Genomic DNA, 21,130 nt, shown 5'->3' with positions numbered 1-21,130 from the left:
ACTCCCACCAGGCTAATTTCAGACTACCAATGTGATGGCACTGAATGTAGAGCTGGGGGGAGATGTGAACAATTGGCTAATAGAAGTCAGTGTGAGCTGGCTCCAGCACACCACTGCCTGTAGGATGTGGGCTGATGAGATAGGCTTGGTGGTCAGCTCAGAGTGATGGTCACTGGAGCCAGGGGAGCAACAAGATGATCCAAGGAGTTGGTCACGGTCAAAAGAAGAGATCAAAGACAGAATCTTAGGGAACACCAACATTCACATGGCAGTAGAAAAGGAGGCTCTTGTGAAGGAGAAGGGTAGGAAGACCTGAAAGAAAAAGGCCAGTGCAGTGTCATGGAAGCCAGAGAGTAAGAATTTTCAAGAAGATCCCTGTTGTCAGATACAGCAGAGAAGTTCAGTAATGTAAGGCATAGGAGGCGTCTGTGTGTTTCAAAGGTAAGTTATTGTTACTTAACCGGAGTGGTGAAGACAGCAGCCAGGGTGTAGAGAGTAAATGTTTGCGAAGAGAGAATGTACATGGCCAGAGGGGCTGGCATTTTGGGTGCTTTATTAGTTATTACTAATACTAGAGTCCCTGGGTGGCGCAAATGGTTGTCAAGTGCTCGACTACAAGCCAAAATTTGGTGGTTCAAACCCACCCAGAGGCGCCTTGGAAAACAGGCCTGGCCTTCTGCTTCCGAAAGGTCACAGCCTTGAAAACCCTATGGAGCACAGCTCTACTCTGCACACATCGCGTTGCCATGAGTCGGAGTTGACTCGATGGCAACGAACAACAACATTAGTTACCACAGTGTTGGCACATTGGTGGCACAACGTTTAAGTGCTCAGCTGCTAACCAAAAGATTGGTGGTTCGAACCAACCCAGCAGCTCTGCAGGAGAAAGACCTGGCAATCTGCTCCCATAAAGATTACAGCTTAGAAAACCCTATGGGGCAGTTCTGCTCTGTCACATGGGATCGCTGTGAGTTGGAATTCACTTGACGGCACACAACAACAAGATTAGTTATCTGTTGCTGGGTAACAATTTACCCTCAAAACTTGGTAGCTTTAAACAATAAACATTGTATCAAAGCTTCTATGATTCGGGAATGCAGGAGAAGCTTAGTTGGGTGGTTGGTCTGGCTTCAGGTCTCTCATGAAGTTACAGTCAAAATGTCTACTAGGGCTGCAGTCATCTGAAGGCTTGACTGGGGCTGGAAGACCTGCTTCCAAGAGAAGCCACTCACCTGGCTGGCAAGTTGGTGCTGGCTGTTGGCAGGAGGTCTCTTCCTCCCATGGACTTCTCCCTAGGATTGCTGGAGTGTCCTCACAATATTTTTAAATGGGGTTGTTAGTCAGCTGGCTTTTCTTAGAAGTAACTCAAGAGACGACATGGTAGAAGCTGCAAATGTCTTTCTGACCTAGCCTTGACAGACATGCACCATCAGTTCTGTGGCATTCTGTTGGTCACCCAGATCAGTCATGACTCAGTGGAGGCAAGGATGACACAAAGGCATAAATAGCAGAAGGAAAGAGTTATTGGGGGACCGTCTTGGAGGGGACCAGACATGGCAGGGTTGTGAAACCTGCTGGGGTTAACTGGCCTCAGAGTTAAACAGAACTCTGATAGAGATTTACTTCATGGATCACAGGTATCTTTGGGTTCCCAGGCAGACTTGTTTGCCAGGCCCCCAGACTTTGAGGTCAGTGCAGGAAGAGGCCTAGCAATGTGGAGAATTTTTTTCTGAGGACCATAGGCCAACATGGGCTGAGGCCTAACATGCAGCCTCATTATTGAGTCCATCTCAGACACAGATCCCCCTCTTGGAAGGTGCAGAATGATTGGACCTGGAAACCTGTGTAACCAGGTGGAAAAAGCCCTGTGATCAGAATGTTAAGAAGTGTGTTGACTTGATTCAGTGTATGCAATGGTCAGAGTTTACCTCTTCCTACCTCTAAGAGGCTCTATCTTTTCCAATAGCAAAATATACAGTTTGGGGGAAATGTTTTCACTTTCCAAGTTTTGTGTGTTATAAATTTATAAGGCCTTATAATGCCTCTTACAAAGCCTGAAGATCTGAATCCAATCTGTGGAAACAACTAGAATTTTCTAATCACCTGTTAGGAAATTTTCTGCTGTTGCCACCTTGTGGTCATTTGAGTAATAACAGCTAGAGCATTGACTTCAGTCCAGCAAATCAATCACCAGGTAGTGCAGGAGTTCCTCCTACACATCTGTCCAGTGGTCTTCTGGATTCTGAGTGAACACTTCCAATGGCAAGGGGCTAAATACTTTGCAAGGCATTCTATACCTTTGTTGTAAATTTTTCATTACTAGAAATTTCTTTCTGATACTGGGCTATATTCTGCCTTGGTCTAATTTCTATCTAATATGTCCTTCTTTTTCTATTTCTAATTTTTTAAATATTTGAAGTTGACTGCTTATCACATTGAAGCCCTTGTGGCACAGTGGTTAGCAACTACAGCAAGCTACAGCTGCAAACTGAAAGGTCGGCAGTTCAAATCCACCAGCCGCTCCTTGGAAACCCTATGGAGTAGTTCTACTCTGTCCTATAGCACTGCTATGAGTCAGAATCAACTTGACAGCAATGGGGTGGTTGTTTTTGATTATCGTATTCCTCCAAATTTTTTTTCCTAAACTAAATATTTCAACATCTTCATCTCTCCTTAAATTATACGATCCCCAGAGCCCTCATCATCCTGTGGTCCTCTCTCAGGTCAGGTGCCCTAGCAACAGTCTGAGACAGAGATTCTGGTGCAAGTGATTTATTGGGGGAGAGCTCTCAGGAGAAACCTATCAAGGAATGAGGGAAGCAGGGTAGGGCAGGGGATGGAGCTAAGCAAGGACTTGGTCCTGGCTGTAGACTAGCCTCAACCTGATCCCACAGGGAGCTCTGGAGCTTGAGTGGCCCCACAAAGAAGTCCCACCTTGAGGCAAGGGCTTTGACCTTTTGTGTCCCATGTCACTCAGTTATTGGCTCTGGTCCACCCTGAGGGTGAGGGGTAACCTCCCTAAGTGAAGTGAAGTGGTTCCTATCTGGGAAAGGGCAAGTCTCAGGTGCAGGGTCTAGCTTTGAGCTGTTAGCAGTCAACACCAACAGCAGTTGGAAGATGGGAGCCCCAGAAAGGGGATCTGGGCAAAGGATCCTTCTTTCTATACCTTCTGCTAATGTCCCACCCCAATGGTTATGCCCAGATCAGGACCCAAATAGTCTAGATGTGGTCTGACTTGGGTAGAATTCAAGGGGACCATTGAATCTCATTCTTGTTTTAGCACACCAAAAAATGAAACTAAAACCTGTTGCTGTCAAGTCAATTCTACCTCATAGTGACCCTGTAGGACAGAGTAGAACTGCCCCATAGGGTTTCCAAAGAGCAGCTGGTGGATTTGAACTGCCGACCTTTTGGTTAGCAACCAAGCTCCTAACCACTGCACCACCAGGGCTCCTCCTTTAACCATAGCCCAGGATTAGTAGTCTAGGCTTACACTGGAGTTGTGCTAAACTGAACCCCAAGATATATTTCACATAAAATTGTTCTCAAGCCAAGTGTCTTTCATCACTGCTTATGGTACAATGATACCAAAGGTGGGAGCACTTTTATTCCTTTAAAATTCCGTGTTGCTCTTTGGGGCTCACATTCCAGCCAGCTGAGTTCTCTTTGAATCCAGACCTGTTGTCTAATCCAGCACTCTCTGCTTCATTATCTACAGACTGGACAAGTGTATCTTTTCGGTGACTTTCGACTTCCTTGTCTGTTCTTGATACCTGATAGCTGGTCATCCCTTAATATCTTGCCCTTCTGAGGTCTGGCTCACTGGCCCTGCCTGACTGTTTCTGTTCTGTTGCTGTCCTGCTTCAACACCATAGAGGGAATCTTGGTTAAAAATGGCCAGGAGCAGGCCTGAGGCCAGGGCTCTAGAGTCAGCCAGTGTTCAACAGAAACAAGAGTCTGGGATAAGTAGGCAGTCTAGAACACAGGTGGTTAAGTAGGCAATGTTAGAGGACTAATATTGTAAACTCAAGAATACCAGCACAGTAGCCCTGAGCCTTCCAGTGGCTTGGCAGGGGACAGGGAGGTGCCTGAGAATATTTTAGGGAATATACTTAACCAATGAGTTGGAGAGTAGAGTATGACAGGCTTGAACTTTATAGTTTGTAGAGAATTATCCCCCACTGTTGTCCTCATCCATCTTCCAGGATAATGTCCTCCATGTATCCAACTGCAGCATCGCTTTCCACATCAGACCCAGAGGAGGTGGGCATGACAATGCTGTCTCCATCTGCCATCCATCAGCCCCAGTACTAACACATGGAATGGGCCCTGGGGCAGGGGAGCTCACCTCCTCATCTCTAACCCTGACTGAAGTATTGGGCACAGTCTCTTCTCCCCATGTCTCCATCAGCAGAAGCAACCGTCTCTGTCAACAGGTGTCTTAGGCTGGGTTCTCTAGAGAAGCAAAACCAGTTAAGCGTATAAATATATATAGAGAGATTTATATAAAGGAAACAGCTCATGCTAAAACGTCCCAAGTCTGTGGATCAGGGTAGAGGCTTCTCCCAATTCACGCAGCCACATAAGCTGGTGAATCCAAGGTTGGCAGGTCGGAGAGCAGCGCTCCTGCTCACAGGCTGTGAAGGTCAACGAATTCCAGGACCAGCAGACAAGACCACAAGGTTTCTCCTGATTCATGTAGCTGCAGGGGCTGGCGAACCCAAGATCGGCAGGTTGGAGAACAAGACTCTTGCTCACAGGCGGTGAAGATCAATGAATTCCAAGATCAACAGGTAAGCGGCTAGCTCAGGTCCCAAGAACCAGAGGTGAGACGGCAAGAGGCAGCTGCTGAGTCTGGAACAAGCCAAAAACCTTGGCAAGGCAAGCAGGCAGGCAGTAACCGGCGGAAGGCAGAGAGATGAAACTGAGGGGGAGGTGAGCTGCCACAGGCTCTGCCCCCACCAGTACCACTCAACAGATTCCATCATGGGGGTGATCACATATCAGATTTCAACAGGGAGGTGATCACAACATTTATACAACTGCTAAAACACTAAGAATCATGGCCTAGCCAAGTTGACACAATCATCTTAACCATCACAGCAGGCCTGCAAGCGTATGCCTCTCTGCTCAGCCTTGTCTGGAACTGCAGGCCCCTTCTCCCAAAACGTGATGAATAGAAAGGCTCCTGACACAGGGAACAGCCAGCCATGAAAGGCAGATCAGTTAGGAAGGCCAGGCACCACCTACAAGCACCTCCTGGACCTCAGAGGTATTGGTCTCCCACCCACCCTTTGGGAAACAGTGACTTGCATCATATATTCTGGAGTGCACAACTGTCTAATTATTCCATGGTAACTCAGTCCTCTCAACCTCTCAGTAACTTGCAGATTAAAGACCCAAAGACCTGGAAGCCAGAGAGACTACCCAGTGGAAACCACAGTAGAAACTTATTACATTCATCACCTCTGGACCATGAAGTCAATTTCTTTTCCAGTTAAAGCCATGGAACTTTATGTCTGACAAATCCTCTCCATGTGTTACTCTGTGCACCAGATTCAGTGGTTTTTACTTGACTGGGTTCTCTTTACAAAGCAACCTAAACAAATTGGGGTTATGACATCAAAGCAGAGATTTCAGGGGTGAAAGTCAACCCAGCATTGCATGTACTCCCTGCAATGCAGGCCCCTTCACAGATCACAAGGCAAATTCCATACTGGGATGACTCAACCTGGACGCTTGACCAGGCTGCTAACCAAAAGGTCAGCAGCTCAAATCCACCAGCCACTCCTTGGAAACCCTATGGGGCAATTCTACTCTGTCCTGTGGGGTTGCTATGAGTCGGAATCGATTGAACAGCACTGGGTTATATCTGTCCACATTTTTTTTTTTAAATAGGCAAAAGCATTTGAGTTCCCAAAGGGCACAGTGAAAAGCAAGTCCCCTTCTTAATTTGCCCAGGGCCGGTTCTTTCTCCAGGAGTAATGCTGTTACCAGTTTCTTGTGCATCCTTGGCCATAGCTGTCTTTCAAAGCATATGTCAGTTGTGATACTTGAGTGCTACATTCCTAATTTCCTTGCAATAGTGTGCTAGCCATATTTTTAAAAAATATTTGTTACTTTCATGCCAATTGCCTTCCTTTGGGTTTCCTCCCAAGTAGAGCCCGGATCCAGGATGTGGGTCCAGGCAGTTCACTAAGGAGGGGAGTTCACGAGGAGCGGAGATGCTGAGACAGAGAACGGGGAAAAACTAAGACGGGAACGTCTTTACATTGTGCTCTTTCAAGATCTGTCTATATGGGATCAAACTGACAACAGCAACTCAAAAGATTAGATAGGAATCTTAGGGGGCAGTGAGTTTATGTTAATGGGGGAGGAATAGCTCAGAAAAAGAGGGTGAGAATAATTGCACAACTTCAAGAATGTAATCAATGGTGCTGAATTGTACATGGAGAAACTGTTGACTTGGTGTATGTTTTGCTGTGTATGTTCTCAACAGCAACAAAATAAATAAATGTTTTAAAAAGAAAAAGAAAGATTTTGCTTTGGACATACTAGTTTGAAATATTTATTAGACATCCAGTAGAGAAGTTAAGCAGGCAGCTGGCCAAAAGAGTCAAATTATTCACAGTCAAAAATGAAAGTGATCACTGTTTGGTTTCTCAGGCAACAAGTCCCTCCTCTGACATTGCGTCTGCCACTTCCTAGGCTTTCTTTTCCTTGGCGATGCATGTTAGTTAACTGGAGAGACCCCATTTAGAGTCCAGAAGATAAACAGCTACCCTTTGCTGTGGGTGGCAGCTGCCTTCCAGATGTCAAAATCACCCCTGAGATCTTCTATTACGTTGAAAATGGTCCCAGATGCTGCTTTCCACAAGCTTCACACTGAAGTCTTCTTACATTTTTTTTTCAATCTATGATTAGCCCAAAAAGTAGAAGCCATTGTTATACTCATTAACTTTTCATCAAGTTCTGTAACAGGAATCTGGGATTCAGCAGGTGGAGCTGAAAGCCGCATTAATAATGGACGTTAAATGCACTTGGTAGGTGCTCTTGTCTTCTTAACGCCACCGAGTGTCAGCAGTGAGTGGCGTACTTGGGGCAACACGGTCACATAGCGCGTCCCTTTCGCTGGGAGATTGGGGACCAAAAGACTAGAGGTGAATCATTAGCTCTCAGCTAAGTTAGTGGTTCTCCAGCATTTAATAAAAAAAAAAAAAGAAACAGTTGCCATCGAGTTGATTCTGACTCATGAAGACCCCCTGTGTGTCAGAGTAGAACTATGCTCCATAGGGTTTTCAGTGGTGGATTTTTCAAAAGTAGATGTCCAGGTCTTTCTTCCAAGGCAACTCTGGGGGCACTTGAACCTTCAGCCTGTGGTTAGCAGCAGAGTGTGTTAACCGTTTCCACCACCCAGGGACTCCTCTGCAGCATTAGTGAGCAGAAAAGCCATCTGAGGATGATTCAAACTCTGTAGGATGCTTTCTTCCTTCTCTCCTTCCCTTCCTCCTGACAAATATCTGTTAAGCTCATGCCATGTGTCGGACAATGTGTTAGGCCTAGGAATCTGTGTTTTAACAAGCCGTCTAAGTGATTTTGATGTAGGTGGTTCACATAACACATTGTAGGAAAAGCTGCCCTAAAGAAATCTGAAACCAATGTTGTGGCTGGCTCTCTAACATGCATTTTATTTTGTGTGCCCACCCATACACACATAGATGCTATATTGTGTTTCGGTATCCACCCTTCTCTGCTTAGCAGATGAGCTTTGGGGAGGCTGGCCACAGACACAGTGGGCATGTCCTGATTGTTCTAAGGCACGATTGGTTCTCCCATTCCCTTTTGAGGGATTGGTTTAGGCATGGCCATGTGATGCAGTTCTGGCCAAAGAGGTTGAGGGGAAGTCTGCAGAAGGCTTCTGGGAAGGATTTTCTTGCTCTTAATAAAAGACACACAGGAAAAGATGGTCTTTTTTTCTTCTGGACTTGGCTGTGTTCATATGTGAGGGCTGGCACTGGGGCAGCTGCCTCTTAACAATGACAAGGAGGGTAGCCCAAAAGTAAAACCTGCCCACCTGGTGACAGAGCAGCATGACAGAAAGAACTTGGTCCTTGGGGATGTAATTGAGCTGCTGGATTATCCAACCCTGGAGCTGTCCTATCTCTGGACTTTCAGGCGTAGGACGATAAGTGTACTTGTTGTTTAAGCTGGTTGATTTTGGAATGTCTTTATACTTTCTGCTAAAAACATTCTGACTGGTATTGAATTAATATACGCACTTTTGACTCAGGGTTTAAGCTGTCTGTAATTTACTATTAAATAATTGTAATGTAAGTCTCAGGGTGGTGCCCTAGAAGCAGAGCCTGAGATAAGGGTTCAAGTGCATGTGATTTATTGAGGCAGTGCTCTCAGGACAAACTAGTAAAGGAAGGAGGAAGTGAAGTAGGATACGAAAAAGGGAAACGATAAGCAAGGATGTGGTCTCAAGTAAAGTCTAACCTTGGCCTGATCCATGGGAAGTTCTGGAGCTATGCTGTCCAGTATGATAGCTACTAGCCACATGTTGTGGCTATTTAAATTTAAATTAATATTAACTGAAATTTAAAAATTCAGTTCCTAGAATGAAATTGGACCCATACCTCACACCATACACAAAAATTAATTCAAAATGGATTGATGACCTAAATATAAGAGCTAAAACCATAAAACTCTTAGAAGAAAATATAGGGATAAAGCTTCAGGACCTTCTTTTAGGAAATGAATTCTTAGATATGACACCAAACGCATGAGCAACAAGAGAAAAAATAGATAAACTGGACTTAATCAAAATTAAAAACTTTTGTGCATTAAGGGACATTATCAAGAAAGTGAAAAGACAACCTACAATGTCTACCTACTATGGGAAAAAATATTTGGGAACCATATATCTGATAAAGGTTTAATATCCGTAATATATAAAGAATTTCTACAGCTCAACAACAAAAAAGACTAACAACCTGATTTAGAATGAGCAAGGGACTTGAACAGTTGTTTCTCCAAAGAAGATGTAAAAATGGCCAATAAGCCCATGAAAAGATGCTCAACATTATTAGTCATATATGGAAATGCAAATCAAAACCACAATGAGATACCACTTCACACTAACTAGAATGACTATTATCAAAAATACAGAAAATAGTAAGTATTGACAAGGATGTAGAGAAATTGAAACACCAGTACATTGCTGGCGAAAATGCAAAATGGTGCAGCTGCTATGGAAAACAGTTTGGCAGTTCCTTAAAAAGTTAAGCAAAGAATTACCATGTGACCAAGAAATTCCACTCGTAGGTATATACCCCTAAAACTTGAAAGCAGAGACTCAAACAGACAAATGTACATCCAGTGTTAATTGCAGCATTTTTCACAATCGCCAAAAGGTGGAAACAACCCAACTGCCCATCAACAGATGAATGGATAAAGAAAATGTGGTATATATGTACCAAAAAAACCAAACCCATTGCTGTCTAGTCGATTGCGACTCATAGTGACCCTATAGAACAGAGACGAACTGCCCCACAGAGTTTCCAAGGAATGCCTGGTGGATTCGAACTGCCAACCTTTTGTAGCACTTAATCACTATGCCACCAGGGTTTCCAATATATGTACAACGAAGTATTATTCAGCCATAAAGAGAAATGGAGTTCTGATACATGCCACCACATAGATGAACCTTGAAAACAATACGCTCAGTGAAATAAGTCAGATACAAGAGAAAAATATTATATCAGCCCACATATCTGAAATATCTACGCAAATCTATCGAGACAAAAGAAGATTAGTGGTTACCAGGGGCTTGGGGGATGGGGAATGGGAAGTTAAAAAATACTCAGTTCTTTAGCCACATGTCAAGTGTCTTGGGCAAATCTGCTGCAAAAGACCTCTTTAAAGTGTTAAAAAGCAAAGATGTCAGTTTGAGGACTAAGGTGCCCCTGACCCCAGTCACGGTATTTTCAATTGCCTCATATGTATGTGAAAGCTGGACAATGAGTAAGAAAAACTGAAGAACTGATGCCTTTGAATTATGGTGTTGGCGAAGAATACTGAGTAGACCATCGGCTACCAGAAGAACGAACAAATCCGTCTTGGAAGAAGTACAGCCAGAATGCTTCTTAGAAGCAAGACTGGCGAGACTTCGTCTCACATACTTTTGGACGTGTTATCAGGAGGGACCAGTCCTTGGAGAAGGACAGCGATGGTAAAGTAGAGGGTCAGTGAAAAAGAGGACGACCCTCAACAAGATGGATTGACACAGTGGCTGCAACAATGGGCTCAAACATAGCAAAGATTGTGACGATGGTGCAGACGGGGCAGTGTTTCGTTCCGTTGTACGTAGGGTCACTATGAGTCAGAACCTAACAACAACAAGTGCTCAGTAGCCACCAGCTACCGTACTGAACAGAGCAGACAGAACATTTCCATCATCACAGAAGGTTCTATTGGACAGTTCAGTGGAACGTAAACAATACCACAGAATTGCCGATGCTTTTGCAGGAGCCCTGGAGGAGCAGTGGTTAAGCACTCAGCTGCTAACCGAAAGATTGGCAGTTCGAACCCCCCAGCCGTTCCGCAGGAGAAAGACGTGGCAGTCTGCTTCCACAAAGGTTACAGCCTTGGAAACTTTATGGGGCAGTTCTACTCTGTCCTGCAAAGTTGCTATGAGTCGGAATTGACTCCACAGCAATGGTTTGTTTTTTTTTTTTAAATGCTTTTGCACTCCAGTGTGGGTCAATCATTGGCTGCCCCTGGAGGGAGTGGCGGGAATCTCCCAGGCAGCTCCAGGGAAGCTGCTCTGTCAGTCAAGGGCAATTCCCCAGGGGAAAAACATAGGAGAAGGTCACAGGTATAAGCCCTTAGCCACAGCACTCACAGCATCTCCAAACTCACCATCAGGAGCTGGGTGAAGAACCAACGGTGACTGCTACCCATGGCGTCTAAGCAGGTGTGAGCCGGGATGCAAGGCCCCTGGCAGAGTGGCTAGACAACGCTGCTTCCCGACTGGTCCATACTGGGGATTCAGAATATCCTGGGATTGCTTCTAGGGTGCACCTTTGACCCCATCCATCCCTAGGGTTCAGACATGTACTAACAATGTAGACATAGCTGATGGGCAGTCACTCCAGTGATGTCAGATTGCAGGGGGACAATGAGGCTCAGAGAGCTGCCTCAAAGGGAGAAAAGGAGCTGGCCCAGTAACACCTCAAAAAAGTGACGGAGTGTCAAGCGGAGTGGTGACAACGGACAGAACTTGAAACTGCTGCTGGGACTGTCTCATCAGCCAACCACTGTGCCCTACAAGAAAGAAGATGAGGGTATAAATTATTAAGTTTTCGTCATGCGTCTGTAACACATTTCCTTATTTGTTAGTATCTGTCTACTCTTTGGAGTTGCTGGCTGGTGCAAACAGCAAAGCATTCCGCTACTAACCAAAGGGTAGGTGGTTTGAACCTACCCAGAGGCACCTTCAAATCTGCTTCTGAAAGGTTGCAGCCATGAAAATCCTACGGAGCACAGTTCTACTCTGCACACATGGGGTCGCCAGGATTCAGAACTGACTCCACAGTATCTGGTGTGGTATGGTACTCTGGTTACCTCTTCATATGACATCAATTTTTAATTCCATCTTCTATAGAGACAATACAAGACAATTTAGTCTTTCCTCTTACATAGTTAATAGGAATTTTTTTTTTTTTTATTGCTACGTTAGAAACATTTCCTTTTGCTTCACATACGGGAAATGCTGCATCTCTACCTTTGTCCACACTTCCTTGCTCAGGGTTACTCCTTGTCTGGGGGAAAGTCCTCAGGTGACAGAGCCCTGTGATCTCACTGTCTATGGCCTCCCAGCACCTGCTACTGGAGCAGCTGGTCCAGTCCAGTTTGGGTCCTCATTGTCCTGTTCCACTACCGTGGCTGGTCTGGTCCCTGGGGACGAAGGGTGGATGGAGAGGTACAGCAAGGCAGCTGTGAGCCTGAAGCATAGCCATCCCTGAGCAGGCGGCAAAGGAGCTTCTCATTCATATTCTTCTCCTTGGGTCATAGAATCCAGAGGCTGAACAACACTGACGGTTTTCCATTCATATCCCCTCGGAGCACACCAGCCCAGCTTCAGCTGGCAGCACCTGTGACTCTGTCTGAGGGCCATTCTCTGGCCACTGAAGCCCACTTGGCTCACCTGTACAGCAGGCTGCAGATGTCCAGGAATTGCCTCCTCCCAGCAGCCTTCAACCAATGATGGATGGAAGTTAGTGTATAAGTGGAGCCCTGTTGGTGCAGTGGTTAAGATCTTGGCTGCTAACCAAAAGGTCAGCAGTTCAAATCCACCAGCCGCTCCTTGGAAACCCTATGGGGCAGTTCTCCTCTGTCCTATAGGGTTGCTATGAGTCAGAAGCGACTTGACACCAACGAGTTTTGTTTTTGGAGTGTATAAGTACCCCAGTTCCTCATTTTTTGGTGGGATACCCAAGCATGAGTCTATACTGGCTCCCCATCATGACAGAACTCTGGTCGCCCCCAGTGGTAATTGGCTTGATAAAGCCCATGCCCCTTTAAGAGCTGTCTTTCCTGTCCTGCCTATTTACCCTCCTGCTGGTGTTTCTTTACCTCCCAAGTGAATTACTATCTCCACCTCTGCTTTTGGAAGAAATCAACTGAGACACTTAACGAGGTGTACCAGGGAAGTCATCACTGGGGAATGGATGATGTGGACACGGCCCCGGCAGCCCACCACCCAGCCCAAGGCCCAGGACCATCAGCAGGACACAGATTGCCGCAGCATGCCATCCCTCCCCGCTGCGGAACAGTTAGTTTAACTCTGGAGTGCAGACTCTTAGCCACTTCCTTCCACGTCACTCTGATCATGCTAAAGCTAATACTGTGTTCTCCACCTGCCCGACTCCTCTGCTTATCTCTCAGTTGGTTCAGGACTTGAAGGGAGAATGGGAGGTTATTGATCGAGCCTCCTGAAACCGTTACAACACGCATGGTAGAAAGACAGGGATCCAGGATGAGCAACGCCCAGAGAGATGGGTCAGAGGTTGGTTAGATGCAGCCACTGGCCCAAGGGAAGGCGCAAATCCCCAGACTGCAGAGGAGGAGGCAGAACAGGGTCTGAGGCAGCTTACCAGAGTAAGAATTCAGGAACAGAAATGAGGCAGAAGCCAAATAATAGGAACACAGCGGGATGCTGGGGATGAGATCCTGTTGTCGGTACTAGAGCCCAATGATCAGGACTGGGTCCCCACAGCCAGAATGGAGTAACATCCTCCATGCTGATGCATAGCCTGCAAGGCAGGAACTTGTCAAACACTTCCTTTATCAGGCTGTGACTAGGCACGAGGTCAGCAGACTGGGCCGCAGATGAGGACACGGTAAACCCAGCTGTAGACAGAAAAAAAAAAAAGCCAAGTAAGGAGACAGGCTGGTATTGATGGATTCTGTGATCAAATGTTTAAAAGACTGGCTTATTCTGTCCTTCTTGTCTTGACTGTGCTTTGTCAAGCCGTAGAGGAGAAAATGCCATTCTTTAGACTTTTTTCTCAGGTTTTACAGACATTCGCCTTAGAAGCCCTCCTGAGCAGCTTGTATCTTCCACCTTCTCTCTCAAGTCTCCAGAATTGTGTGGAAGCACCAGCTGCCCTAAATGACTTCCAACTTGTCCTGATCCAGACAGGTCACATCCCAGCTATGCGGGTCAGGGCTCTGTCACTTACAAGTGGCAGAAACCTAACTCAAACCAGCTTCAGCAGAAAGAGACTTCATTGGTTCAGATAACTGGGAAGGATCCTGGGCTAGCTTAGAGGTTTGGAGGAAGAGCCAAAGAATCTAGGGCCCCAGAAACTGGAACCATGAACTCACTGCCACCCGGACTCCCTGCTCTCAGTTCTCAGCAGTTAGTCTCTGCTTTTCCTTGCGTGGTCATCTTAGTCTGTCTTACTGAAGACAAGTCTTCACAACCTCTTTAATTCCCCCAGCAGCCCAGGAGTCACATCACTTCAGCTGAACAATGCCGACAGAAAGAGATTCTTGTATCACTTCCCTGGTGTCTTATCTACTGCTGCTGTAACAGAAATACCACAAGTGGATGACTTTAACAAACAGAAATTTATTCTCTCACAGTTTAGGGGGCTAAAAGTCCGAATTCAGGGTGCCAGCTCTAGGAGAAGGTTCTTGGGGAAGGTCGTTGTCATCAATCTTCCCGTGGCAAGGTGCAATTGATTACTGATGGATTACTTTTGTGTGGCCTTTCTAGCTGTGGTCTTATAACTCCCACCCAGGTGATTGGGCAGGACTGTGTGATAGGGTAATACAAGGGGATTGGTCAGATTTGCCTTAAAAGAGCCAATTCTAGAGCAGAGGGGAGGAGCCCACCACTACCAAGGAAGGAGAGGCTCGCAGCAGGAGACAGCGCTGTGGCCTCCCCCGCTCACTGGGAGAGAAAGCTGAGTGCCTTTGGGCAGAGACTGAGGGCCAGGGAGAGGCATGCCTGCTAGCACAGCTCGGGGGAGGCTATCCTGATGGAAGAACTGTATCCTGAGTGTTCTTGAGCCTGAATTGTAACTGTTACTTCCCTAATAAATCCCCTAATTGTGAGTATGGTAAGTGAGTTCTGTGTGGCCATTGCAATGAATCATCAAACCCAGTAGAGAATGCTGTGGGAGGGACAGTTGGTGTCAGAATTAGTAAAGACGGCAGAGAGAGGAGGCTTGTGTGACCTCTGCCTCATAAGAATCAGCCTTGGGCTGCTAATCTTGATTCTCCTTTCCCCTTGTGAAGTTAGAGGAGGCCAGACATCACCCCCATGCCATTTTTACACCTGGTCTAGGAGCTTCTCAGTGCAGGGACCCCGGGTCCAAAGGACACACTCTGCTCCCAGCTCTTCTTTTTTGGTGGTATGAGGTCCCTCTCCTCTTTGCTTGCTTCTGTCTTATATCTCCAAAGAGACTGATTCTCTATACAACCTAATCCTGTAGATTGTGTCCTGCTTCATTAACATAACTGCCTCCAGTCCTGCCTCATTAACATCACAGAGGTTAGGATTTGTAACACATAGGTAATTACATCAGATCACAAAATGGAGGGCAACCACACAATACTGGGAATCATGGCCTAGCCAAATTAACATACATTTTTGGGGGACACAATTCAATCCATAACACCTGGGAAGGACACTGATTAGCCCAGCCTAGATCTTATGATCATTTCATGGACCAATCACTGTTGCCAAGAGAGATGATATATCATTTAGGAGGAACGTTTTCAGCTTCATGTAACAGAACACCTAACTAGTAATAGCTGGAACAAGAAAGTTGTTTTGCTCACATAAAAATTCTGGAGGTAGATAGGTACTGGCCCAACCATGTCAGGTTCTGGATCACAGTCTCTGCTACTCTCTTGTTTTTTTTCCCCCTCACAGTCACAAAACGTCTGCAGCTGCCCCAAGCATCACATCATCATACAACCATGTTCAAAAGTAGAAAAAAATGGGGCAGCACAAGGGCAGATAATTTATTTTTATACGTTTTCCTCTAATCACACAGGAAAATCTTTCCCATAGCCCCTTGAAGTCTTTTTCTTGTCTCTCATTGGCCAGAACTGGGTCACATGCCTGCCCCTAGACCAGGAACAGATCTTTTCTAATACTAGGTATCTGCAATTAAGGGATCATTGAAGGATCTGTTGGCAAGGAAGAATGGGACGAAAGGATTTGGAATAGGCAATTAAACATATCTACAACATATAAGACACAATAATAGCCAGCCTGGGTCACACACCCAACCATTAGCTAAGGAAAGGGTGGTTCCCCGAAGAAAGAGTGTCAGCAGGTATAAACAGCGTCTGTGAGCTACACAAGGGAACTGAGACGGTATGCAGGGGAAATTGCTGAATTGCAGCCCCCAATCCCTCAGAAATCATGGAGAATAGAACTGATAAATGAAGACAAGATTGTCCATCTTAGTTTTAAAAACTGGAAGAGCTAACTTCTGCCCAGTCAAGATTCGTAAGTAAGATATCAACTCCCAACCAGTTCTGTAATGGGATGTAAAGTATCTGGTCTATAAGCTCTTGAAGGAGACAAAGCACCAAGAGCCAGCAATATTCATCTACAAATCTCATCAGACTCACTCTATTACCACTTTTTGATAGAAAGACTAGATTAGTAAAAATGGGGACTACATCCAGACTGCAACAAGGCATTTGGCTGGATAACTATTTTTACTAAGGATGCTGGACAGCAAGACGGGAATTGGATGTGGTGACCCCTGAGGCCCTTTCTGTCCTTGAAGTCTTTGATGCTAATGAGTCTCCAGACTGGGGTTTGGATTTCAGGTGCATCATTACGACATCGTCTTGGTTCTCTTTTTACCTTCTCCAGTTCCCGTCTATCTTCTGCCCTGGCCAAAAACTCAGAGCAATTACTACAATTTTAGTTTTAGATAATTAATTATTGATAATACTGTCTCTGCACTGTGTTCACCCAAGAACCTAGTTGTAAGGCTACCATCAGTATGATTTACTTCACCAGCTTAGGGTAGAAATATGCTCAGAGCTGTTTAATATTTCCAATCAACTTCACCCGAGACACAGGATCTACCCCCACCAGCGCCTTGACCCCTTTGCTGGACCAGGGTCAACAGACTAGACTTTTCCTCCTCTCATGCTGAGTAAAAAGACAGTAAAAATCAGTGGCTACCATAGGTTCAGGGGAGAGGAAGAATGAATGGGTGAAGGACAAGGCATTTAAAGGGCAGTGAGACTATTGTGCATGAGACTATTGTACTGTGGACACATGACATTATGCACATGTCAAAACCCATAGAACTGTACAACACAAAGAGTGAACCCCAATATAAACCACAGACTTTAGATAATAATAATGTATCAATACAGGGTCTCTATGAGTCAGAATCAACTCGATGGCAATGGGTTTGGGTTTTTTTTTTTTTGGATTGGTTCATCAATTGTAACTAATGTACCACAGTCATGCAAGATGTCAGTAATAAGAGCAATTACAGGTGCAGGGAAGAGAGGGGATATATGGGAACTCTCTGCACTTAACTGTGCAATTTTTCTATACTGAATCTGCTCTAAAAAATAAAGTGTATTTTAAAAAAGTTTAACATTTAGATCAAGGATTCTATAGAAAAATCCTTATCAAAAGGGGGAAAATGTGGAACAGAATGTAAAATTGTCATGGAATCCAGACTTTCTGGAGCCATTGAGGCCAATGACCCCCTGAAACTATTACCCTGAGGAAAAATTTAAACTTTGAATGGAACCTATCCCCTGAAGTCATCTTTGAACCAAGTGATAGTTTAGCCTAATTGGAAAAGAATATCTGCCTTAAACATTATACTCTTTTAAACAATTGTCTATATGTGATCAAACTGACAACAGCAACTTGAAGAATAGATGAGAGACTTAGGGAGGGCAGTGAGTTTGTGTTGGGGGCGGTGAGTTTTGTTAATGGTGGTGCAATAGTTTGGGAAAAGTTGTCGAGAAAAGTGGCACAACTTGAAGAATGTTACCAACGTCACTGAATTGTACATGTAGAAGTGGTGTACATGTTGTGCATATTTTCACATACACACCAAACAATTTTCTAAGTTTAAGAAAAAAATGCTACCTTTGAAACATTTAAAATAGTGCCTGGTACATATTAAGGGTTCAATAAGTGTTAGATAAAATTAGCTATTATTGCGCTTATTATAATTACAATTATTTTGTTACGTGATTTTTGTCTTTTCTGTTAGTGTGTAAGCTTCATGAAGGCAGGGACCACTTTTGTCTTGCTCGTTATTGAGTCCCCAATGCCTAGCACAGTGCCTGGCATGTAACAGGCAATCAGTAAATACTTTTGGAAAGAATGAATGATGTTATATTGGCCCATGTGACAGAGATTGCACTAATTAATACTTTTCAGTATAAGCCTCTATCTTGAGACATTGGTTCATATCCATTTCTCCTGAGAGAGATGTCTCCTTTCAGTGTGTTGGAGAAATCAGTTTCTGAGCTTGAAGACTATGAGCTCTGGTAAATTTTGCAAGGTAATTAAATGCTACCTGTTATGGATTGAATTGTGTCCCCCCAAAAATATATATTATAAATCCTAACCCCTATACCTGTGGTTATAATCCCATTTGAGGATGGGTTTTCTTTGTCATATAAATGAGGCAGCATTAGTGTAGGGTATGTCTTAAGTCAATCTCTTATGAGATGTAAAAAGAGCGGACTGAACAAGCAAGCAACCAAGCAAGCAGAGATGGGGGAAGATAGATGCTTTGTTTCATGAAGATCACGAAGGAGCCAAGGAACAGAAGCTGAAGAGAGACAGGGACCTTCCTCCAGAGCTGACAGAGAAAGAAAGCCTTCTTCTAGAGCTGGCACCCTGAGTTCGGACTTCTAGCCTCTTAAAGTGTGAGAAAATAAATGTCTGCTTGTTAAAGCCACCCACTTGTGGTATTTCTGTTATAGCAGCGCTAGATGACTAAGACACACCCTGGGAGGTCTCCTGGACAACAGCCTGCTCTGCTTCCTTGGATGGGCACTTAGACTACACTGGTGATGCAGCATGTGCCTTTCCATGTTTGAGTTTCTACACCGAGAATATGTTTTAATAGTATTTTATTCTGTTGTTGTTGTTGAAAATATACACAGCGGAACATACACTAATTCAGCCATTTCTACATGTGACATTGATTACATTCTTCAAGTTGTATAACCATTCTCACCCTCCTTTTCGGAATTGTTCCTCCCTCATCAACATAAACTCACTGCCCCCTAAGCTTCCTATGTAACCTTTGAGTTGCTGTTGTCAATTTGATCCCATATAGTTCTTTAAAAGAGCACAATGCTCAAGGTGGACACTCTTTACTAATTAACCTAAACTATAGGGTTGCTATGAGTCAGAAATGACTCTACAGCAATGGAAAAAAATTGTATGGTTTAAAGAAGTCTTCCAGGGATATTTTTGGTTTACCGTTTAAAGATTCTCTCAGAGCAATAGTTTCAGGGGTTCATCCAGCCTCCATGGCTCCAGAATGTCTGGATTCCATGAGAATTTGAAATTCTGTTCTGCATTTCCCCTCTTTTGATCAGGGTTCTTCTATAGAGTCTTTGGTCACAACGTTCAGTAATCGTGGCCGGGCCCCATCCAGTTCTTCTGGTCTCTTGGCAAAAGATGCAGTTGTTCTTGGAGGCAATTAGCCACACATTCCATTTCCTCCTCCTATTGCTGACTCTCTTTCTTCCTCTATTGCTCCCAGGGAATAAAGATCAATTGTTTTACTTTGGATGGCTACTTGCAAGCTTTTAAGACCCCAGGCACTATGCAGCAAACTAGGAAGTAGAACAGAAGCACCAAACATGATATTAGGCTGATTAACTGTGATGTCCCAAGAAACTTCCCTGAGAATTTAACTGACACATATATTTTCAAACTTATCTTCACCATATCATTGGGAAGTAATTATAGTCAGATAAGATCTTACTGTCCCCGTTTAGTAGCTGGGAAAGTCCAGCATCAGTCTTACCTCTGCATATATTGGCTAAGTCAGTGTTTTCTAAGGACCGTTTTCCAGGACACAAGCCCCCTGGATGCTCCATGAAAAGGGGTTCTGTGGTCAATTGTGAATGGGAAACCTCTGACTGATTCACAATACATGTTAGCTTTTTAAAGGTTCCAAAAGAAACCACCGTTTAGAAACTGTATGAACTGAAATCTGTTTAACATTGGTTCAAATGGATTTTGCACAATTACTGGACCCTAAAACTCATGCTTCTACATACATCTTCTCTTGTTCCCTCCTGTTTTCATAGAGGATCCATCTCGCCATCTAAGGCCAGTCCCTCCACCTGTGCCCAGGACCCTGTCCCCTCCTACTTTCTCGGGACTTCTGTATCTTCACTTTTTCTGGGTCACTACCCCCTCGCTGGATCTTTTCCGTCAGCATTTACACAAGTTCAAGAGCCTCCCTTTCAATGTGGAGCATGGAGCAGCAGCATCTGCCTCACCTAGGAGCTTGTTAGAAATGGAGAATCTCACCCTGCCCAGACCTGCTGAATCAAAAGGTACATTTTAACAAGACCCTTCAGGGATTCCAATGCACATTAAAATTTGAGAAGCACTGCTTTGTAAATCACAGCCAAGTTTCTGTTGTAAAAATGCAAATCAGATCTTATCTAACCTCTGCCAAAAACGTTCCCGTTTCCCTTTTCTCCTTCCTTCCTTCCCTCCCTCCTTCCTTTTTTTTGAAACTGCTACACCACTTCTAAAGCCGCTGCCGTTGATTCCAACTCATAGTGACCCTAGAGGACAGAGTAGAACTGCCTTATAGAGTTTCCAAGGCTGTCATCTTTACAGAAGCAGACTGCCATGTCTTTCTCCCACAGAGCCGCTGGTGGGTTCAAACCGCCGACCTTTTGGTTAGCAGTGGTGTGGGCGCCAGACCCCCGTGCTCTGTGAATTCTGGGCCACCTGAGATAGTCAGGTCACAGTGCAGGGTCCACTTGTAGAGGATTTTGATTTCTTATTTTTTGCAGAAATGACACTTCCGGAGTCATTAATCTGTCAGTTCTTAGCTCCACTCCCTGCCTGACTGTTTCACGGGGCTAACCTCACTACTGCATTTCCCAGGCTCCCTTGCCAGCTGGGTGGAGGGTGGGAGGAGGGGCCGTGTCCTCATGCCGGTGGCACCGCCCTCCTGGTTCCCGTCTGGTGCTTGGGCCCTGCCAACACCTCCTCCTGGCCTATTCCTTCAGCCCTGCGGGTGGAGCCACCTTCCACTCTTGCTAATCTCCAGGTTGTTTCCTGTTTGGCTTTTTGGTTCTTCTAACCCCTGTATAACTAGTTCTCCATATCTGGTATGGGTTATGTTTGGACCCTGACCGGTAGATACATTGAGGTATTAGAAAATGGGAGTGGGGGAGGGAGATGGTTTGAGAAACAGGCAAATCCTACTTGATTTGGTGGACTAACTTGAAGTGAGGCACCTCGGGGAAAGCAATGGAGACCAGGAGGCCATGGCAGTGAGCATTGCTGGTGAGCTCTTACCTGTGAATCACACTTGGAGCAGTTTCCCTTGAAAGCTAAAGT

At 44.9% G+C, this 21,130-nt stretch overlaps 1 long non-coding RNA gene across 2 annotated transcripts; it reads right to left on the bottom strand.

The window, feature by feature from the left end:
• Positions 1 to 3,444: 3,444 nt before the first annotated feature.
• LOC111820760 (uncharacterized) lies at positions 3,445 to 14,049 on the bottom strand. 2 transcript variants are annotated; one of them, XR_002824274.1, is made up of 4 exons: positions 13,894 to 14,049; positions 13,161 to 13,416; positions 10,924 to 11,328; positions 3,445 to 4,455 (listed from the first exon to the last, which is right to left on the bottom strand). It is a non-coding gene; the product is annotated as an uncharacterized LOC111820760 (long non-coding RNA). The 2 variants fall into 2 exon arrangements; XR_002824273.1 differs by lacking the exons at positions 3,445 to 4,455; positions 10,924 to 11,328 and adding an exon at positions 11,407 to 11,662.
• Between the last annotated feature and the right edge of the window lie 7,081 nt (positions 14,050 to 21,130).

The sequence above is a fragment of the Trichechus manatus genome, unplaced genomic scaffold, assembly GCF_000243295.1.
Source record: "Trichechus manatus latirostris isolate Lorelei unplaced genomic scaffold, TriManLat1.0 scaffold00049, whole genome shotgun sequence".
In the NCBI taxonomy this organism is placed as follows: domain Eukaryota; kingdom Metazoa; phylum Chordata; class Mammalia; order Sirenia; family Trichechidae; genus Trichechus; species Trichechus manatus.
This window is presented reverse-complemented; position numbering and strand designations above follow the sequence as displayed.